Below are 24,310 nucleotides of genomic sequence, written 5' to 3' on the forward strand. Positions count from 1 at the left end.
GAACTGCCTTCATATAATGGTGTCAATGATTACATCCTCCAAATCTTCATTTTCATTGCAACATTGAAGGTGATTGTCGAGACCTGCAGATTCGTCATTGTTTCTAATTTGTTGAAGCAGTGAAATTTATATTATTTTCAATCCTGGCTGTTCCTGGCATCTTGAAGCATGGATGCTTGAAACCGTAGTACTGAGTTGCCTTACTGCTTATATCTTGCCAACTACCAGTGACAAAAATTGTAGCTTTTTAAACATAAACACACCCAACTGACACTATTTAAAAACTATTCACTCAAAGCATGGTGTCGTGTCTGAAGGCCATGCACTCGACTGGCACTGGTTAGAAACAGCCTCTTGCCCAAGTTAAGTGGCATAGTGTCCCAAATAAACAAAGTGAATCCGGACTATTCTCTCAATTAGTTTTTGTTCTCTGAGAGCAGTCCCAACTAAACAGCTGCCCGAATAACTGTTGGCCCAATTAATCGGAATCCACTGTATGCATTGTATGTATATTTCCTATATGTGTGTATGGTGAATTGTTTTTCTGTTCCAAAGAGACTGTACTACTGGTTAATCCATACCACAACATGTAACCAAGATCATCAGAAGAGACTTCCCTTTGATTGAAATCTTTGATTTATTTTACACATAGAGTGGTCCATACCTGGAATGTGTTGCTCTGATGGTGGAATCAGATACAATTATTGGGGTTAAGATGCTTTTATACAGACACTTAGATAGGAAGGTGCAGAAGGACATGATCTTAATATAGGCAAATCAGAGATGAGCAATAAGGTCAGTATGAACACGATGGGCTGAAGAGCCTGTCTCTACACTGTACAACTCTCTGACTGTATTGGCTTCTGGTACTAACAATTGTTAACAAATAAATTAGTCAGCAATCTCTGCACACTGCATTTTCCCAGCAATCTAGGGATTGTCGGCAAAATTGTCCTGTTACTTCATAAGTTTTGTTCTAATGATATCTTGCTGAAGCACCTGGCCATGAAATACATAAAGAGATTTCAATGCGCAGTGTTGTCCCATTAAATCCTGACTAAACATATCTATCTGGATTTTCCAGAAAAGTGTTTGCTTTTCTTCATGGAAAGCCAGCTTCTGACATTTCCCCATTACAAGCTTGGGAATCAGCTTGCTGAGCCTGGTTCGGCTCTCACTTCAATCGGATTATGCAAGCAATAACTGCAAATGGAATGTACAGCAATATACATTTTTAAAATTCATTGAATTTAGCAGACTGTTTTTGATGGTTTTAAGAAACCTACGTGCTTTAAAATCACATTTTCCTTGAAGTTATTGTTTTATTTTAACTGTTGGTAATTTGATTATTTTGAACATTTTCTGGATGTTTCAGAATGTGAGATAAATAACTTGTTGTTTTTCACAGATTTGACAGTCATCAATGTCAGGGACAATGGCTTACCTGCTTGTCAATGATTATTCAGCTTTCTGTGATTGGAACTTGTTCAGGCATTGCCCCATGATATAAAGTTGACCCAAAATGCTCTGTAGTGCTCAGTTCCTCACCACTGAAAATTTTGTTGGCTTTATTAAGGAAGATCGTGATGAGAAATCCATGTGTGCATTATAAGCAGTGAGGTGAATAGTGAACATGTGGAGTGTATCACTGCCTGAAAATGATGAGCTATCTACAAAGTATCTGTGCATTTACATTGAAGTGCATGTGAATTTTAATGTGAAAAATTCAAATTATGCCCAAAAGTAAATTGCTACCATATATTTACTATTAAATGGAATCATGTTGCTTGAAAGTTAACTATTTATTCAGGTTATAAAAATACATGTTGAACACTAAAATTTCTTCTTTTTATCACTTTCATCTTTAATCCTCAGTATTTTCACTCTTATTAATTTAATCTTTGTACATTGTATGTGTTCTGATTTATGAACCCCTAAGAGTATGAAGCTGTAGATGTTTGCAAGCCTTCATTCAATAATTATCAATACAAGCATATATGTAATGGCAGAGTCTTAGTGGAGGAGCTGTAAGTCAGACATGTTTTATTGTTCAAGAAGGGAAAAAGGAATAATCCTTAAAACTATTCCATTTATGCTCGCTTTGACCAACAGAACTTAGAGGCTCCTTCTAAACCCCCAACATTGCTGTAATCTCTGAGGCTGACGTAAGAGCATCCTTCAGTAGGATAAATTTATGGGAGTCGCCTGGCCTAGACAGTGTATCTGACTGAGTACTAAAGACCTGCACTATGTGCTGGCTGGAGTGTTTACTTTCATCTTCAGCCTCTCACTTTGGCAGTCTGAGGTACCCAAATGTATCAGGTAGGCTTCATTTATACTGGTGCCCAAGAAGAATGTGGTATCCTGCCTCAATGACCATCATTCAATATGTCTATGGAGGTTCTCAGTCAATCAGGTCACTGTATTCCAAGCAATAGTAAATCAAGATAACTGGGCTTGCTTTGTCGTCTAGAAGACATTTTGCCACTAATCCAAGAGGCTTCTTCAGTGCTAATTGATGGTGGAAAGTTTTCCAGCTCATGAACTCTATGAGTTGTTTAAAGGTATAGCAATCACATGAGGGTTGTGAAGAGTCACAGAGGTAATGAGAGGGTCCTTAGTCTTATCTTTGTCTTTGTCTTTGACCCTCTTATTACTTCTATGATTCCAAACAACCTTCATGTGATTTCTATACCTTCAAGTAACTCATAGAGTTTATAAGCTGGAAAATTACCCATCATGCATTAGAACTGAAGAAGTCTCTTGGACGAGTGACAAAACATCTTCTAAACAAAACCAAGTCTAGCTGCCTTGATTTACGATTGCTTGATATCATCCAATAACACTTACATCCACAGTGATGGAGAACCTTGAGAGAATGTTCATGAAGCATATCAACTCCTGCCTAAGGAGCTATGTGGATCCATTCCAATTTGCCCACCATCACAACAGGTCAACAGCAGATGCCATTTCATTGGTTCTTCTACTCAGAACACCTGGATAATAAAGATGTATCCATCATGATACTCTTCATTGACTTAGCAAACAATGCTATCTTCCACTTGAAAGTCAACAGTAAGCTCCAAGATCTAAGGCAACTGGATCCTTGATTTCCTCACTGAGGAAAGTTAGTATGACCAAAGTTAGTATGGATTGGCAACAACATGTCTTCCACACTCACCATAAGACCAAAAGACATAGAAGAATTATGCCATTTGCCCATTAAGTCTGTTCTGCTATAATATCATGGCTGATTTATTGCACTTCTTAATCCTATTCTCCTACCTTCTCCTTAACCTTTGATGTATTGACTAATCAAGTACCTATCAATCTCAGCTTTAAATATACCCATTGACTTCGTTTCCATAGCTATCTTCAGCAATTAATCCCACAGGTTCATCACCTTCTGCCTGAAGAAATTCCTCCTCATTTCTGTTCTAAATGGACACCCCTATATTTTGAGGCTGTCCTAGAATCCTCCACTACAGGAAACATCCTCAGCACATCCACTCTACATGGCAGAGCGTAAGAAGAGCTGCTTTTCAGTCAGGTCTGCGTTCAGGATTTAAAAAGAGCAGAGCTTTGAGGCATTGGTTTTTGAGTTGGACAATCCACACTAGGTGTGTGTGTGAAAAGAGCTACCTTTTAATCAGGGCAGCAATCAAGATTTTGAACTTAGATTTTCAGAATGACTTTGACAAGGTGCCCCATATGAGGCTGCTTAACAAGCTACAAGCCCATGGTATTACAGGAAAGATTCTAGCATGGATAAAGCAGTGGCTGATTGATAGGAGTCAAAGAGTGGGAGTAAAGGAAGCCTTTTCTGGTTGGCTGCCAGTGACTGGTGGTGTTCCACAGGAGTTTGTGTTGCGATTGATTCTTATTACACGATGTCAATGATTTATATAACAGAAATGATGATTTTGTTGTAAAATTTGCAGATGATATGAAGATAGGTCAAGGGGTAGGTAATTTTGAGGAAATAAGGAGGTTACAGGAGGACCTAGACAGATTTGGAGAATGGACAAAATGGCAGATGGAATACAGTATTGGAAGTGTACGGTTATGCACTTTGGTAGAAGAAATGAAAAGGTTGACTACTTTTTTAATGGAGAGAAAATAGAAAAATCCGACTTGCAAAGGGATTTGGGAGTCTTTGTGTAGGATTCCCTCAAGGTTAATTTGCAGGTTGAGAGGCAAATGAGAAGTTGGCATTCATTTCAAGAGGACTAGAATATAAAAGCAAGGATGTAATGTTGAGACTTTATAAAGCACTGGTGAAGCCTCACTTGGAGTATTGTGTACAATTCTGGGCCACTTATCTTAGAAAGGAAATGTTGATACAAAAGGGGGTTCAAAGCAGGCTCACAAAAATGATTCCAGGATTAAACGGCTTGTTATATGAAGAGCTTTTGATGGCTTTGGGCCTGTACTCATGAAATGGTGGAGCAAACTCAATAGGCCAAATACCGGTAGCCAAATTCTGTTCCTATATCTTATGGTCTTGTGGTCTGTCTAGGCCTTTCAATATTTGTTAAGTCTCAATGAGCTCCCTCATTCTTCTAAACTCCAATGAATACAGACACAGAGCCATCAATCGCTCCTCCTACATTACCCCTTTAATTCCCAAAATCATTCTCTTGAACCTCCTCTGGATCCTGTCTAATGCCAACACATATTTTCTTAGAAAAGGGGCCCATCTATCTCTATATCATCTGCAAACTTGGACAGAAAGGCATCAATTCCTTTATCCAAATCATTGATATATAACATGAAACAAAACAGTTGCAACACCAACCCCTGTGGAATGCCAATAGTCACCAGCAGCCAGCCAGAAAAGGTCCCCTTTATTAGTAAGTAAGTATCACAGGGCTGTGTGCTTAGCTGTCTGCTTATCTCAGTTTATAAAGTCTTAGAGTCATAGAAAAATACAGCACAGAAACAGATCCTTTGGCCCATCTAGTCCATACAGAAACATTTAACCTGCCTTGTCCCATTGACCTGAATTCAGTCCATAGCTGACCGTACCCGTGGCATCTATGTACTTATCCTAATTTATCTTAAATATTACAGGCCCCACTTGCACTGGCAGCTCATTCCACACTGTCATGAATCACTGAGTGAAGAAGTTTCCCCTCATGTTCCCCTAAAACATTACATCTTTCACTCTTAATCCATGATGTCTAGTTGTTGTCCTACCCAACCTTAGTGGAAAAAGCCTGCATGCATTTACCCTACCTCTACCCCACATTATTTTGTATGCCTCAATCGAATTACCCCTCAATCTTATACATTCCAAGAAATAAAGTCCTAATCTATTTTAATCTTTCCATATAACTCACATCCTCCAGACCTGGTAACATCCTTACAGGTTTTAGCTGTACCCTTTCAAACTTATGTACATCTTTTCTGTAGTTAGTTATGGAAAACTGTCTGCAATTCTCCAAATTTCACCTCAATAATACCTTATACAACTTCAACATAACATCCCATCCCCTGTACTCAATACACTGATTTATGAAGGCCAATGTATCAAAAGCTTTCCTTATGACCCTATCTACCTGGGACGCCCCTTTTAATGAATTATGTACCTGTACTCCCAGATCCCTTTGTTCTACCACACTCCTCAGTGCCCTACCACTCTCACTGTGTAAGACCTACCAAGGTTGGTCCTACTGAAGTACAACATCTTGTACTCATCTACATTGAATTCCATATGCTATATTTCAGCCAGTTCTCCAGTTGGACAAAATCCTGTTGCAAGCCATGATAGTCTTCCTCACTGTCCACTGTACCCCCAGTCTTGCTGTCATCTACAAAATCGCTGATCCAGTTAACCACATTATCATTGATATAGATGTCAAACATCAACTGACCCAGCACTGACCCTTACAGCACTTCACTAGTCACAGGCCTCCAATCAGAGAGGCAACCATCTACTACCACACTCTGGCTTCTCACAGAAAGCCAATATTTAATCCATTTTAGTAGCTCATCTTGAATGCCAAGTGACTGAACCTTCCAGACCAATCTCCAATGCAGGACCTTGGCAAATATCTTGTTAAAGTCCATGTGGACATCATCCATTGCCTTGCCTTCATCTACTTTCCTTGTAACTTCCTCAAAAAACTGTAAAGGATTGTCTAGACATGTCAGGAGGAAGAAACCAGAAGGCCATGAGCCAGTCTTCATTAGAGGATCAGAGATGGAGAAGGTCAGTAACTTGAAATTCCTTTGTGTATTCATATTAGAGAATCTGTTCTGGGGCCGCCACATAAGTTCATTCAAAAAGAAGGCACAACAGTGCCTCTACTTTCTTAGCAGTTTGTATAGATTTAGCATATTTTCTAAAACTTTGACAAACCTCTATGGATGCACAGTGAAGAGTATCTTTACTGGTTGAAAACACTAATGTACAGGAACAGAAAATCCTAAAGAATCTGATGGTTGTATCCCAGTCAATCACTGGTGAAACCCGCCACCATTGAGTACACTTACACAGTATGCTACCACAAAACTAGCAGCATCCATCATCAAAGAACCCTGCCACTCATGCCATGCTCTCTTTTTGCTACTCTCATAGGTAGGGGCTACTGGAGCCTTAGGCCCCACGCCATCAGGTTCAGGAACAATTATTGCCCTACAATCACCAAGCTCCTGAACCAGAGTGTATAAGTTCACTCACCACGTTTCTGAACTGATTCCATAACTTGCAATCTTACCTTCAAGGACTCTTCACAACTCTTTTTCACTGCATTATTTGTGTTTACACAGTTTATCTTCATTTGCACTTTGTTGTCTTTCAGTATTTTTTTTCTGTTTATGTATAGTTTTTCATAAAATACTTCGTATTTCTCTTCTTTTTCCTGTTAATGGCTGCAAGAAAACAAATCTCAAGGTACAATAGATCAACATATATGTAGTTTGATAATAAAAATACTTTGAGTTTTGAACTTTGAACTACAGACCGGTAAGTCTCATGTCAGTAATAAGGTAGATATTGGAGAGGATTCCTAGGGCTTGGATTTATAAGCAATTGGTAAACCAATTGATTAGGGTCAATCAACATGGCCTTGTGTGGGGCAAGTTGTGACTTACTAACTTGAATGAGTTTTTCAAGGAGATAATGCAGACATCCATTCCAAAACCTCCGTCTTTTGTGATATACCGCACATAAATGACCTGGATGAAAACATATTGGGCTGGATTAATGAGTTTGCAGAAGATATAAAGATTGCTTATGGTGTGGATAACATAGAATGACAAAAGGTTAGTGGGATATTGATTAGTTGCAAATATGGATGGAGAAATGGCAGATGCAGTTTAACCTAGACAAACATGAAGTGTAGCAATTTGGGAGATCAAAAGAGATGGCACTCTTTTAACATCAAGATGCTTAACAATGCCGGTGTGCAAAGGGATCTTGGGGTCCAAATCCATTGCTCCCAAGAGCGGCAACACATGTTGATTGACTGGTAAAGAAAGCATGGGACATTCTTGCATTTATTATCAAGGAAATAAGTTCAAGAACTGGGTAGTTATGTAGCAGCTTTAGAAGCTCTAGTAAGGTCAGGAGTATTGTATTCAGTTCTGATTGTCCCTTTATATTAAGGATGTTGAGGTTTTGAAGAAGGTGCAGAAGAGGTTTAGCAGGATTCTGTCTGGATTAGAGTGCACGTGTTACAAGGAGAGGCTGGACCGACTTGTGCTCTTTTCTCTGGAGCGGCAGAAGCTCAAGAAAAATCCAACAGAGTTTTACTGGATTATGAGAGCATAGGCAGATAGAATTTTTTGTTTAATACCAGAGGAAATGTATTTAAGGTGAGAGGGGATAAGTTCAAAAGAGATGTGTGAGCAAGATTTTACACAGAGAGTGCTGGGCGCCTACAACATATTACCTGCGGGCATTCCAGAACTCTTAGGTAAGGACATGCATGTGCAGGAAATGGAAGAATATAGACAATCATGTGGGCAGAAGGGATGAGTTTAGATGAGCATTTCCATATTAGTTTAATTACTTTAGCACAGCATTATGGGCTGAAGGGTCTGTTCCTATTCTGTACTGTTTCATCTTCTGAGAATCAAAATTATAACATGTTACATATGACTGGCAGCACATCAGATGTGTGCATGACTACCTTTGGTGAGGCTAAGAAGCCATTTAGACTATTGGGAATTCCCATGATATTTATTCATAAGTTTGAGATTGAGGACCTTACTCTTTGTACTTGTGTTGGAATAGATCCTAATAGTTTAACACTGAAATGTTTATTGGCCTAAACATCTGGGCACATTCATTTTTTGTCTGTGACAAATAGATGGTCGTTTTCAGCTGTCTAGTACATTTAACACATAGTCACCATTCTACCTTGTTCTCTTTATCCTAATCTCATTAGAGCACAATGACCTGAAGATCTGATAGGCTTCTCAAAGAGTTAAGTGGTTGTTGATGCCAAATGGGCTGGTTTGAGTATCTCAGGAACTGCTGATATCTTGGGATTTTCATGCTCAACAGTCTTTAGTATTTACGGAGAATGGTGTGATAAACAAAAAAACATCCAGTGTACAGTGGTTCTGTGGGCAAAAATGCCTTTCTAGTGAGAGAGGTTAGAAGCGAATGACCATACTAGTTCAAGCTGACATGAAGATAGCAGTAACTCAAATAACCATGCATTACAACAATAGTAATGCCCAGAAGAGCATCTTTGAATGCACAACATGTGAAATCTTGAAGTGAATGAGCTACAGTAGTAGAAGTTACATGAACTACCTAATAAAGTGGCCATTTAGATGCACCTTTTGAAGAACCAATCATTGCCTATATAAATGCCATGATTAGCTTCCAGACCCACTTGTGTTAAGAGGCAGAAATCTACTTAAGTATTAAAGGTAATGTTCTTACAAGGAACGTTCTCTATCATAGCCTTTAAGTATCTACAGTCAACGTTCACTTTTTGATAAATGTACATATTCAATAGGAGTATCTTGAAGACTGTTCTTGCTTATAGTAATGGTCTGGTGATAGCTATATAGCTTTCTGGAAAACCATCTCTCAGGCAAAGTGACAATTCTGGACTCAACTTAAATCAACTAAGTAATCTCAACAGTTTTGGCAGGCCTTGAATACTATCACCTCCTATAAAGTTAAATCAAGTGGCATAGATGAGCTCAATGCCTTCTATGCTTCCTATGACAATCAAAACATGAAGGAACCATCACAAACTCCCCCAGCCCCTGAAGGTCCTATGATTTCAGACTCTGAGGCTGACGTGTGAGCAGGCCTCAGGAGGGTAAAGCCACAAAAAGCATCAGGCCCAAATAGGGTAATTAGCCAAGTACTGAAGACCTGTGTTAATCAACTGGCTGGAGTGTTCACTGAAACATTAACTCGCGGTTCAGCAGTTGCTTCAAGCAGACTTCAGTTCTACCAGCATCTAAGAATAACATGGTAGACTGCCTCAATGTCTTGTCCAGTAGAGACTATTGTCCAGAGACGTTGGTGATGAAAATATCAACTCCTGCCTGAGAAGTGACTTAGATACTTTCCTATTTGCCTACCGGAGCAACAGATGCCATCTCACTAGCTCTTCACTCAACTCTGGAACACCTGGACAACAAAGAATCATACATCATGATACTCTTTATAAACTACAGCTCAACATTCAGTACTATCATCCTCTCAAAACTAACTAACAAGCCCCAAGACCTTGGCCCCAATTCTTCTTTATGCAATTGGATCATCGATTTCCTCACTTGCAGACCCTAGTCAGTTCGGATTGACAATAACATCTCCTCCATAATGTTCATCAAGCTGTGTGCTTAGCCCTCTGCTCTACTTGCTTTGCACTAATGGTTGTGGGCCTAAGCACAGCTCCAATGCATTATTCAAGTCTGCATATAACACCAGTGTCGAAGGACAAACCAAAGGCGGTTATGGATCAGCATACAGGAGGGAGATTGAAAATCTGGCTGAGTGGTGCCATATAACCATATAACAATTACAGCACGGAAACAGGCCATCTCGGCCCTCCTAGTCCGTGTTGTACACTTACTCTCACCTAGTCCCACTGACCTGCACTCAGCCCATAACCCTCTATTTCTTTCCTGTCCATATACCTATCCAATTTTGCTTTAAATGACAATACTGAACCTGCCTCCACCACTTCTACTGGAAGCTCGTTCCACACAGCTACCACTCTGAGTAAAGAAATACCCCCTCGTGTTACCCTTAAACTTTTGCCGCCAACTCTCAACTCATGTTCTCTTGTTTGAATCTCCCCGACTCTCAATGGAAAAAGCCTATCCACGTCAACTCTATCTATCCCCCTTATAATTTTAAATACCTCTATCAAGTCCCCCCCTCAACCTTCTATGCTCCAAAGAATAAAGACCTAACTTGTTCAATCTTTCCCTGTAACTTAGGTGCTGAAACCCAGGTAACATTCTAGTAAATCTTCTCTGTACTCTCTCTATTTTGTTGACATCTTTCCTATAATTCAGTGATCAGAACTGTACACAATACTCCAAATTCGGCCTTACCAATGCCTTGTACAATTTTAACATTACATCCCAACTCCTATACTCAATGCTCTGATTTATAAAGGCCAGCATAACAAAAGCTTTCTTCACCACCCTATCCACATGAGATTCCACCTTCAGGGAACTATGCACCATTATTCCTAGATCACTCTGTTCTACTGCATTCTTCAATGCCCTACCATTTACCATGTATGTCCTATTTGGCCTATTCCTACCAAAATGTAGCACCTCACACTTATCAGCATTAAACTCCATCTGCCATCGTTCAGTCCACTCTTCCAACTGGCCTAAATCTCTCTGAAAACTTTGAAAACTTACTTCATTATCCACAATGCCATCTACCTTAGTATCATCTTCATACTTACTAATCTAATTTACCACCCCATCGTCCAGATCATTAATGTATATGACAAACAACATTGGACCCAGTACAGAAACTGACAGGCCTATAATTGCTAGGTTTACTTTTAGAACCCTTTTTAAACAATGGAACCACATGAGTAATATGCCAATCCTCCGGCACCATGCCCGTTTCTAATGACATTTGAAATATTTCTGTCAGAGTCCCTGCTATATAACAACAACCTCTTACTTAATGCTAGCAAGCCCTAGGAGCTGATTATAGACTTCAGGAGAAGGAAGCCAGAGATCCATGAGCTAGTCTTCATTGGAGGATCAAAGGTGAAGAGGGTCAGCAACCTTGAATTCTTCAGTGTTATTGCTTCAGAGGATCTGCTGGGCCCAGCATAAGTGCAATTGAAAAGAAAGCAGAGCAGCACCTCTAACTCCAATAGGAGTTGGCGAATATTCAACATGACATCTTAAACTTTGACAAACTTCTATAGATGTGTAGTGTAGAGTATATTGCCTGGTATGGAAACTCACAATGCCATTGATGATCCAACAAAAATAACGGATATAACTCAGTGTGTCACGGATAAAGCCCTCTCCACCATAGAGCATATCTACACAAAACACTGTCATGGGAAAACACCAACCACAATCAGGGACCCCCATCACTTAGAATATGCCCTCTTCTCACTGCTGCAATCAGGAATAATGTATAGGAACCTCAGGACTCTTACTGCCAGTATCAGGGACAGATATTACCCCTCAACCATCAGGTTCTTGAACCAAAGGGGATAACTATACTCAACTTCACTTGTCCCATCACTAAGATGGTCCCACAACCTACGAACTTACTTTCAACGACTTCTCATCCCATGTTTGTGATATTTATTTCTTGTTTTATTTATTTATTTGTAATTGTGCAACTTTTTGTCTTTTGCACACTAGTTGAATGCCTAAGCTGGTGCAGTCTGTCATTGATTCTGTTATGGTTACTATTCTATGTATTTACTGAATAAGTCTGCAAGAAAATATATCTCAGGGTTGTATATGGTGACATGTATGTACTTTGGTAATAAATTTACTTTGAACTTTGAACTTTATGGCACTTCACACCCATTCACTGAATGTGTATATGAGTGGGTGAATTGCAACAGATAATGTATTTTGAACACAGCTTATGTAACTGAAAAATGCATAATGTCTCAGTAGATCATAACATCAGTTTATATGTGACACTGATTAGGTACCAAAGCTCCCAATTAAATGTTATTACTATATGAGTGTTAAAACATAGGATGTAAGGCTCTATCATCAACGGTTGAAGACATTAGTGACGACTGGCAATTTGAAGTCTTCTGCCTTTTGCTGTAAACTGATAGGAGTTTGCTGCTAGGGTTAATAAGTTCCAGATCATAACATTTACAGATGGTAACCTGGCAAGTAATCTCAACGGGTGAAGTTTAATGATTGTTGTAATCATTGTGAACACTTTTAGTCTTCATTGCTTGGGTGCCACATCAAAGTCCTCTTCTGAGTTCTCTGCATCAGAGTTTGTGAGTTGAGATTTGTGTCATCATTTTGCTCTCTCCTGGATGCAGATCATTGCAGAACTATGTACAAATCCAGCCTCTAAACCAGCTGACGAATCATCAGCAGTACCTGAGCTGTTTGCCACATATATAAAATGACATGATGGTCAATTTTCTTCATTAGAGTCTTCTCCATGTTTCTCGATCATAAGCACTGGTTATAGTTCGTGAGCAAATGAACTATAAAAGAAACGAGGTGAGGCTAAAGTGCAGAGAAGGTGTGGTGGAGGCGTGGTTTGGGTTGTGCTTGTTGTAGGAAGTATGATTTGCATGCATGAACTGGGGAGGAGTTTTATAAAGCAGAAGAGATTGTGGATTGATGTTGGGCTATGCTATGTTGAAGGGAGAGTCGTGCAATTTATCTGACCAGATGGAATAGTTGGCTGAGTGTGCAAGCCATAAGATGTGAATGTAATGCTTGCAACAGTGCTTACATTACAAACTGTAACAACTGAATTTCACAATGTTATACTCTTTGCTGTTTTTTTGCAGCTCAGTTTTACTGCTAGAACATTTGTAAGAATCTTTTTTCAACTATTATGGACCACTTTTCTTGGATGTACGGCTTGCTCACATGAACTGCTCAGACCAGTTATAAATGGTGTTAGTCACTCAAAATATTGGCTTTGGGTCAGTGAACAGCACATTTAACAAAATGATCACACAATTCAAATATGGTGTTACACTGAACAGGCACGAGTTCATCAAAACTGTGCTAATTTTTTGTGGCTATCAGATCTATCCTATGCAAGTTTGAGTAAGGATACTTCAATCTAATAGATTAAGGAAATGCAATATTCCTTATCCTTTTCACTTGGATCCCTAACCCATCATGGAAACTCTATTATAGACATATATTCACTGACAATTGTAATTAACAGAATGTACCATTAATTATTCCTGATATCAAAACCTGGCCATAAACAGTGGGAGCCAGGAGGCAGTATGATGGTTTCTTTGTTGATGCTGTTATGTCCATTCTAGACTTCAAAGGTTACTTCTTCTGCAGATTTATGATAACAAAAATTACTACTAGCTATGTGTTTGTAAACTTAAAATATTTTGTAGTTTTCTTTTCTCTTTAAATAGGAAATGCCAACTAATATATGTTAAACAGATTCAACCTCATATTTGTGAAAAGGGAAAAGCTCTGCCTCTGTATTCTCTTGGTTATCAGCATTAACAATAACAGTGATATCATGTGCATTGCGGAGAAATCCGAAAATCCGAACCATCCTAGCTCTGTTTCACATTCTAATTATTAGTAGCTCAGAATTTTGCTTTCAATGTAATGTTGTATAGAAGTTCAAAATCTCAGAATTTCTCAATTTGCATTTTTTTTCTAATTTAAACTATCAGTGATTCTTATACATTAGACATATTAGAAATTGTATAAATTTTGCCCTACAATATCCATTAGTAGTTTCTTGGTTAAAACATTTGGGCTAATTTATTGTGTTTAAAATAAATAGGCTTACAGTTTATTTGAGTTGCTATATAAAAGAATATTATACAAAGAGATGAGAGCGTCTATTATCAAAAAAGTAATAAAGCCTTTTTATTTACCTAATGAAATTTTAAATTCATTCATAGCTAGCATTCATTTTATTTTTATTGCAATAAGGATGTGTATCCACATGTAATGATAAACTTTTCTCACGCTTATATATTAATAACATTGGTCAATCCATTCCACCGTGGATTTTTTCATGTTAATTCTGTCCATATCTGAATTGTAATTGTAAATAATGACTGTAGGGGGTGTTACTTAGATTGTGTTTTGTGTATATATCGCTCTGAACAAACTTGTCAGAATTCCATGTTGCAATGTTGTAAAATTCCATACTTTTGGTCTGAACATGTCAGATTTGATGATACTATAGGACATGGAGCAGATTCATCCATTTGAAAATGATTGAGCCATCATTATTTTTTTATAATTAAAAAGGTTAATACCTAAACAGAAAGTGGAGGCATCTGTGGAAACAATAGCAGCATATTGTTGAAGTCAGAACTGTAAATAATAAAGGGAATTCTTTAATAATGGTGAATTAGAGATCCATTATCTATCACTCAATGACTTTGTTCGAGTATTTAATCCAAAAAATTGAAAATTATGAATGTGTTTTAAAATAATTTTGATTGTTTATAAAATATCTTTTATAATATTTTAAATTATACAGTATGCAAGAAAAATATAAAAGTAGGCATCTAGATTTTTCAATAATATTTTAGGAAGAAAATAATCTAAGCCCATAATTTATTTTCTATTAATATTTGTAAGGAGAATTCATATTCTGTATTTCATCCTTCTTGGCCATAGAGTCTGTGCCAATTTTTAGAGCAATCCCACTCACCCTCTTGTTTTCCTGTAACCTGTTCTCTCTCACATGCTCATCAAATCCCCACCCACCTATACTAGGGGTAATTTACAGTAGCCAATGAACCCATCAATGAGCACATCTTTGGAATGTAAGAGAAGGCTGCAGCACACAAGGGAAACCCAAGTGGTTACAGATGAAGCATATAAACTCAACACAGACCGGATCAAACCTGGATTATGCAGTATCCTGCATATTAAATTTTAAATTATTCTGTGGAAAAAGCAAAGAGCTAGATGTTAGCTAATTACATAATAGTAAGGGAAGTATGACTGATATATAATGAATTGGTAATTTACAGTGGTTGCTGTTTATTCAGTGTTTCTGTTCACTCAGAGTATTAGACTCTGTTCTCCTTAGTATTTGATTCCAGAAATGCCTGACTCTCAACAACTTTAGTCAAACTCCTGCTGCAACATAAAAGCACTGCTTCTAGACTTCTTTCCCACTAACTTTGGGTTCTTAATGCTCATAAATTGCTCGCTCACATATTTAGAAACTGCAGAGGCATTTGAGTCTGAACTTCAGAGCTGAGTAGAATACGCATTTGCTATTATATAAACATGCTTAGTTTGATCACAAAATATCTTCAACGCGAAAGTCTCAAACATCTATCCTAATTAACCATTTTTAATAATAAAAGAAAGATCATTGGAATTAAGACAATAAATAAATAGATCTTCAAATTTCACTTGTCTTTCTAACTTCAGTGCAAACTTTTAGTTCAATTTAATCTGGCATATAGGTAGCTGTAAAGTACAACATGTTAATACATTTCAGGTTCACGGTATCCACAGTAAACATGTGCAACACAGTGATAAAGGAAATGCAGTGCACTATTTTACAAATATCCATTATCAGTGATGGATGTACATACTTAAGAGAGCAAATGACTTTGTAAAATATGTGACGGTCCAAAAGCTAATTTGGAGGGAAACTATATTTCCTTTTATACAGCAATTTAAAGCTACATTGAAGGCTGAAAGCATGAAATGTGCATTCGCTTTGAGTAGACAAGACCTCATTTAATATTTGTAATGTTGAAACCTGGGGTTGTTCATCTCAAAGAACTGTATTTAATAACTTAAGAAAATTTAATTAACTAAGTTAAAGTTTCAAAAGAGATTGCTAGAGAAGATGAAAGCATTTGGAATAACAGGGAAGATAAGAACTGAATTAAAACAACAACTGAATTCGGCCTGCGTTGCAAGGCTGTAGGTCGGTGGATGAAGCACATTGAAGGACTGAGTTCGAGCTGTCACTCTCGTCGATGTTGACAGAGGATGCTTTTGAAATTCTGAGATATACATGATTATTGGTGTGGACTGTAGTGTCCTTTAGTTTGCCTGTGTTTTCTTTCTGGTTGCCGATTAGTGGTTGGGCAATATGTTTCTTTTTTTTTGGGCGAGGGACGGGTTAGGGATTTGAGGTCTGATGTTCTTTTTGATGTTTTCCGTGTGAGCGATCTGTTAAGATTTTTGTCCATGAGAGAGATTGGGGGTTTGATGTTATTGGCGCTGTGTCCCGGTGGGCAATTTGTTAGTTTGTGTGCGAGGGAAGGTTTGGGGGATTTGGGGTTTGAGAGTTTTGTTTCTTTTTCTTTTTCATTCGTGTATGTGGGGGGAGGAGGCTTGGTTGATATCTTTTCTTTCAATGATTTTTATGGTATTTCTGTATTTCAAAGCTACCTGGAGAACTGATACACACTTTGACAATAAATTAACCTTTGAAACTTTTAACCAAATGATCCTGAAAATGTTCATAGATTTCTCTGAGTTTCTATGGTTTCCCAGAGAACAAGTTACAGATTTATCACTGAACTGATTGGCACCTTGGTTGCATTATTTGCAGGAAGTTCTGAACTACCTTAAGAGGAGAAACAACTTTTTCACATAAAACCAGGCAAATAACAAAATAAATTGTTAGAAAAGATGAGAGCATTTGGAATAACAGGGAAGAAAACAACTGAATTAAGAATTAATTTGAAGGGACTTTTTTTAATGTGTACACAATAGGAATGCCTAACATTGTTTTTCAGATCCATGGAGTTACTACAAATCTTGGGTCAACATACACAGTGGCTACTTTATTCGATACAAGAGTGGAACGTGGTATGGTCTTCTGCTGCTGTAGCCCATCAGCTTCAAGGTTCAACATGTTGTGCATTCAGAGATGCTCTTCAGCACACTACTGTTGTAACATGTGGTTATTTAATTTACTGTCAATTTCCAATCAGTTTCAACTGATTTGGCAATTGTCCTCTGATTCCTCTCATTAATAAGGCATTTTACCCACAGAATTGCCATTCACTGAGTGTTTCTGTTTATTGCCCTATTCTCTGTAAACTCTAGAGCAGGGGTGGCAAACTTTTACATTCCATGCATCAATTTTTTCACACACGAGTTCAGATGTGCCATACAACTCTTGTACCCCCATTCAATTCTTGTAAAAATATGTTAATATAGACATAATCAGCATCTTTACATGAAATATTGATTTAATATAAAAACAAGATAAATATTACTTACCTTAATGAGACTTTTAACAAATCTATTTTGTCTTCTTTTGATTTCTTCCTTTTTCTTAGTCACATATTCTTTCCGTAACTCAGACCCAAGCACTAGCTTCAGTTTTCCTTCTATTTCAGTCTGATGTTGTGTTTTATAGTGTCTATTAAGATCATGTCCTCTATTATATGAGAAAGTGTTTTCACAAACAATGCATAATGGTTTTCCTGGTCAACCCACTATAAGTAAGAACTAATTTTCCCACTGTTCATTGAATTCACATTTACTATCACTTTCTACTTTTCTTTTGCTCATTTTCTTTTGCACTGTGTAACTGAATGAAAAAACAGGCTTAATTTTTGAAGAAGTACAAAATTGCAAATGTTCACAAAGGACGAACAAAGCACAACTCCGTAGCGCACAAGTGTCAATTGTAAACTGACTGGCAAAAACATGCGATGCATCGCTGCTGCAGACGCCTGCCACCTCAAGATCAAACAAGTATCAAATGTGTATTGAACAGTTATGGAACGACTGCAGAACAAAAGTCCTTCTTTCCTAGTTTGACTCACTGAACAATTTTTAAAATTGAAAACAGATTAATGTGAAAGAAGATAACATTCACCAAAAGATGTGCACAAAATAACAAAAAATGGTTAAAAATAATTGCTAAGTTTTAAATTTATTCTCAGTAAAACCCTTTTCTACCTCTAAACTACTTGAATTCCTGCTATAGATTTTTTTCTATGAATCAGTTTTTGGTTAATACTTTTTGCATGAGTAGGCTTACTTTCTTACTATAATCACTGGGGTGCAATGCGCCACTTCTAATCATCCAATGCGCCACTTTTGGCGCATGCACCACAGGTTGGCCATCCCTGCTCTGGAGTCTGTTGTACATAAATATTCCAGGTGATCAGCAGTTTCTGATATACTGAAACAACCCTGTCTGATATCAACAATCATTTCATAAAACCATAATATCTGAAGCAGAATAGGGTCATTCGGCCCATTGCTTTGCTATTTGATCAATGGCTGATCTGTTTCCCCTTGAACTCTGGTCTCCTGCCTTCTCCCCATAACCATGCATACCCTGACATCAAGAATCTACCAGCCTCTACATTTAATATGCTCAATTACCTGGCCTCCACAGTCAAAGTCACTCAGATCACATTTCTTCCCCATTCTGATGTTTGGTCTGAACAAAAAATTAACCTCTTGACCATGTCTGCATAGTTTATGTATTGTGTTTCTGCCTCATGATTGGCTGATTAAATATTTGTATTTACAAACAGATATACTGGTTTACCTAATAAACTGGCCACTAAGAGTAGATTTGGTGCCATTGTAGTCAGAAAGCTAAATGGAAGGCCTGTTGGTAAGATGCTGGATGAAAATTGGGCCTGGAAATCCATTATAATGGCTACTGAGGAGAATATAAATGGAAATGTTGAGAGGCAGTAGATAACTTGGATACATGGGAAAGATGGATACCAACAATACTGCCTTAACACACATTATGCCTATTGTCTTGGAAAGGAGATACCCTTCCTTTGACTCTTCAAGCAGTAGTAGGTCCATCACAGCCTTTTTGCTGCTCATTCCATAAAATTAAATGCATTCCCACTAATAGCTGGCTGCTAATGATAATACAGATCGAAAACTTTTGAGACCATAAGACATAGGAGCAGAATTAGACCATTTGGCCCACTGATTTTGCTCCAGCATTCTATCATGGTTGATTTATTATCCCTCTTAACACCATTCTCTTGCCTTCTCCCAGTAACCTTTAATGCCCTTTATTATCAAAAACCTATCTGCTTTGTCTTTAAATATACCCAATGTCTTGACCCCACAGCCATCTATGGCAATGAATTTCACAGATTCACTATTCTTTAGTTAAAAAAAAAATTCCTTGTCTTGGTTCTAAAGGGATGGTCCTTCTATTCTGGGGCTGTACCTCTGGTCCTAGACTCCCCAGCTCTGGGAAACATCCTCTATACATCAACGATATCTTTCTATGACTTTCAGTTTTCAAAAAGTTTCAGTGATATCTTCCCCATTCTTCTAAACTCCAGCTAGTACAGGCACGATCCATCAAATGCTCTTTATATGTTAACCCTATCATTCCTAGGATCACGCTTGAGAACCTCCACTGGACCCTCTCTAATGCCAGCACATCCTTTCTTAGAAAAGGAATCTAAAACTGCTCACTATATTTCCAGTATGGTCCGATCAATACCTTATAAAGCTTTAGCATTACATCCTTTCCTTTATATTCTATTCTTATCGAAATGCATGTGACATTACATTTGTCTTCTTTACCACCAACTCAACCTTGAAGTTTACCTTTAAGGAATCCTGCACAGGAACTTCCAAGGCCCTTTGAACCATTTATTTCTGAATTTGTCCCCATTTAGAAAATAGACTCCACCTTTATTCCTTCTACCAAAATGTATGACCATACACTTCCCTGAGTTGTTTTCCATCTGCCACTTATTTGCCCATTCTCCAAATCCGACCAAGTCCTTCTTCAGACTCCCTTCTTCTTCAACACCATCTGTCTCTCCACCTGTCTTTGTATCATCTGCAAATTTGGCCACAAAGCCATCAATTCCATTATCCAGAACATTGACAGATATCGTGAAACGTAGTTGTCCCAACAACGATCCTTGCTGAACACCACTAGTCACTAGGAACCAATCAGAGAGGCCCCTTTTATAAACACAAGATATTGGAAATCCAGAGCAACATAAACTAAGTGTTGGGTAAACTCAGCAGGTCAGGCAGCTCCAAAGGAAATGAATTAACAGTTGACATTTTGGTCCAAGACCCTTCATCGGGACTGGAAAGGAAAGGTGAAAAAGCCAGAATAAGAAGGTGAAGGAGGGAAAGACCCAATTATTCCCACTCTTTGCCTCCTGCCAGTCAACCAGTCTTCTCTCCATACTACTATCTGTCCTGCAGTTATCATGGGCTCTTATCTTGGTTAGCAGCCTCATGTACAGAACCTTGTCAAAGGCTTTCTGAAAATCTGAGAAAGCGACATCCACTGATTCTCCTTTGTCTACCCTGCCTGTTATTTCTTACATTCCTACATTCCTTCCCTTTTTACAAGTACTTTTAATAGTGGAACGTGAAGAATGATAAAGGACTCCCATGGTTGTAACTGAAATAGTACTGGTAGTCTTTAAAAATAAAGATCAAGGAAGAATAAAATGGGAAGCGTGTTTGGTCTCACTGAGTTTAATCAAGTAATTATTTACCAGATTTTTGATACAGCCACCAAGTTCTCCTCCCTGGTACTTTGATGTCAAAAGATTTTGAGAAACATTCCAGGATGCCTTGCTATTGACTTCTGAATGTTCGATTTTTATTCATGTCTCTTTATCTCCTTAAAATCTCTGAAACTTGCAAGATGTATCAACTCCTTGAACCAGCCACAAGCCTTTAAAAGCCTGCAGTTTTTGCTTGTTCTCAGAGACAGCAATGGCCAGCCATAGACCCACTGCGATATTAAAGTTAGCCTGACCAAAGCAGGAACGTTCCTGTTGCATCCTCCGATCCTCCAATTCTGTGTTCATAATCACTAAATCAAATGAACATCAGAAAATCAATTGATGTTTGAAATCCAAAACAGAAAATGCTAAAAAAAAAGTACTCAGCTGGGCTGGCCATATCTGTGGGAAAGGACCTACTGAACCTTTTCAGACATGGTCTGACCTGCTGAGTATTTCCATTTTTCTCTGTTTTTGTTTTAAATCACCAAGTTTAGTTACTTTCATTTTCAGCCTTCAATGGGATTGCATCTATCGCAGTCAGCTGCAATGAAACCAAATTCAGCTTTGTGTATTTATCCTAAAACAAAGGTTGTAGGGTAAAAGCCAAACCATTGAACATAGACACAGATCACAGAACAGTGAATGAGCGGTCATTGGCTTGTTCTGGACCTATCCAAATACAACCTTCTAAAAATTAATCCACGTTTGATGTCAGGCTCAGTGGCCTATAATTTCTCAACTTAGTCTTAAAGCCTTTCTTAAAACAACAGAACAACATTAGCTATCTTCCATTCCTCTAGCACCTCACCCATGGCTAAAGATATTTTAAGTAACTCCGCCAGTGCTCCAGCAATTTCTACACTAACCTTTCACAAGGTCCAAAGGGGTGGCTCATGAGCTGCTGAAGATTTATCCACCCTAATACACCTCAAGGCAGCAAGCACCTTCTCTTCCATATCCTGGGTATGGTTCATGACTTCATTATTGTTTTTTCTTGGTTCTATAGACTCTGTGCCTGTCTCTTGAGTAAATATAAATGCAAAAAATCCATTTTAAGATCTCTCCTATCTCTTTCAGCTCCATGCATGGCTGACCATGCTGATCTTCAAGAGGACAAAATTTGTCCATTGCTATTTCTTAGTTCTTAATAGAGCTCTAGAAGCTCTGGGATTTTCTTTTACTTCGCTTACCTGAACAACTTCATGCTTTCTATTAACCCTCCTGATTTCTCTCAAGTGTTTTCTTGCATTTCTTATACTTCCCAAGTATCTTCTCTGATCCTGGCTGCTTATACCTAATATGTACCTCCTTCTTTTTCTTTAACTGGGCCTCAATATCTATTGATAATCTCTATCTGTTAGCCTCCTCTCTTATCCTAATAGGAACATATACATTCTGTACTCTCAATACTTCACTTCTGAAGGCCTCTCATTAGCCAAACGTCCCTTTGAGGGAAAACACCTAGCCCAATCCACATCTGCAATGACCCTTCTGATGTCATCAAAATTGGCCTTCCTCCATTTTACAACCTCAACCAGAATCCTATCGCTCTGCATAATTATCTTAAAACTAATGGAATTGTGATCACTAGATCCAAAGTATTCCCTTACACTCACTTCTGTTACCTTCCCTATCTGATTCCCGAAGAGGAGATCCATTATCATGCTCTCCTTTGTTGGAAGCACTGCATATTGTTTAAGGAAACTTTCCTGAATACTTTTTGAGAAACTCTATCCTACCCAGTCCAGTAAAGAAGTTCCAGTCAATAGGTGAAAAGTTTAAAATACCTACTTTGGCAATGTTTTATTTCCCACAGCTGTCTGCTATCCTTCTACAAATTTGCTCCTCTAAATACCTTTGGCTATTGGGAGGTATGGTCCCATTAACGTGGTCATCCATCTTTTTCCTCAGTTCCAAAACCAAACTTCCTCAATAGATTAGTCCTTCTGTATGTTCTCTCTGTGCACTGCTTTGACATTTTCCCCGATGTGTAATGCCACTCCTCCCCCTTTATTACCTCCCGCTTTATTGTGTCTGGAGCAACAGAACCCCAGAGCTGCCAGCTCTGCCCCTCCTGCAACCAAGTCTCAATGATGGCTATGACATCATAATTCCACACAGTGCATAGTTTTCTAAATATTCTTGACATCTGTATATTTTGGTCATTTGAATAGCTAGATAACTGCCTGTATACCAATGAAATTATTGGAAGCTACTTTTTATGTTCGTTCTGGTATTTCAGTGCTTTTAAATAGGCAAATAACCGAGTTCATCTTCAACCCACTATTTAATGATATTTTCCCTGTTATACCAAATCATCATTTGAGAACGAGCAAAATTCTTTTCAACTTTTCAAAGATGACCTCACCAGAGACCAATAAAAGGTGAAGCTCATTTCTTAATGATAAATTTATAGTGAAACATTATATAATTGTGTAAATAGAACAATTTCAATCCCAACTCTCTGGTATCTCTTTCAACCTTTTCTGAATTGTGACTATGTATTTCTCGATTCAATTTCCTCCCCTTATCCAGTCTCTCCCCAACTACCATCACAACTTTTCTGATGATCTCCACAGTTTATCATTTTCCAGTTTCCTGTCTGTCACGGATTCCATTTTACCATGGAGGCCCAGTTCTCTACACATCACTCCTACCCTTCAATTCTTTGTTAAAAAAAAGACCCAAGCATCTTTGCTTGACTGTATTGGTCCTCCCATCTTCTCCTTAGACTCACTTTTTGTGAGACCCATGGAAGTTTTAATTATGGTCCCTATTCATGGGCACCTGGAATATACTTCAACTGAGTTCTACATAGGTTCCCTCTGTCAACTGGTATTGCACCAGGTTTCATCCTCTTTGCTTAGAGTTTTCTCATTTTCCTCACCTCTACATGGTCTATCTCTAACTATTCCCATGCTCTATTTCTGCTTCTAAGGGTTGGTTAGAAGTCTCTGCCTACTCTAGGGAGCACCATATGTTTTGGCAGATTCTGATCAGCCATCAGCTTCAGAAGCCCAGGTTTGATCCTGGCCTTGGTGGAACTTGTATATTCTACCCCTAATTGTGGTGTTTGGCAATAGATCTTCTGGTTTCCACCCATATTACAAACATGTACTGGTGGATTAATTGGGTACTGTGAATTACTTCCCAGGGTAGATGCTTGCAAGGCCATCAAAGGAGAAGCTAATGGGCATGTGTTGAAGGCTATAGGGCTACGGGAGAGCAAGCAGAAAAAAAGTGGAACCTATGGGACAGTTCAGCTGGGCTGATTGACGTTCTTCTGTATCTAAGTAAATAGGCCACAGTTACTTTGATTAAAATTTCACCACTCTTCTCCTTGTATCAGCTTTATTTCATTCTTTCAATTTCTGTATCCTAATTTCATGTTTTTGGCAACATTTCAAATGTCTTCCCTTTCCCACAACTGAAGACCCTTCAATCAGAAAAGCTCAAAAGAGCTATGCCTCTCATTGTCTTCCGCCCTGAAACTAAGATTATTTCTGCCATTTCTGCCGACTGTTTCTTCCAACCTTATGACCCCAACAATCATCTTCCCCTCCAAGTCTTTCTCCTTTTGCATTGTTATGGATGAAACAGCAACTTATTTGTTACTTTAACAAATGTGAGATTATTCCCTGCTCATAATGGACTTCCTACAC

The sequence above is a fragment of the Hypanus sabinus genome, chromosome 15 (assembly GCF_030144855.1).
Source record: "Hypanus sabinus isolate sHypSab1 chromosome 15, sHypSab1.hap1, whole genome shotgun sequence".
NCBI lineage: Eukaryota > Metazoa > Chordata > Chondrichthyes > Myliobatiformes > Dasyatidae > Hypanus > Hypanus sabinus.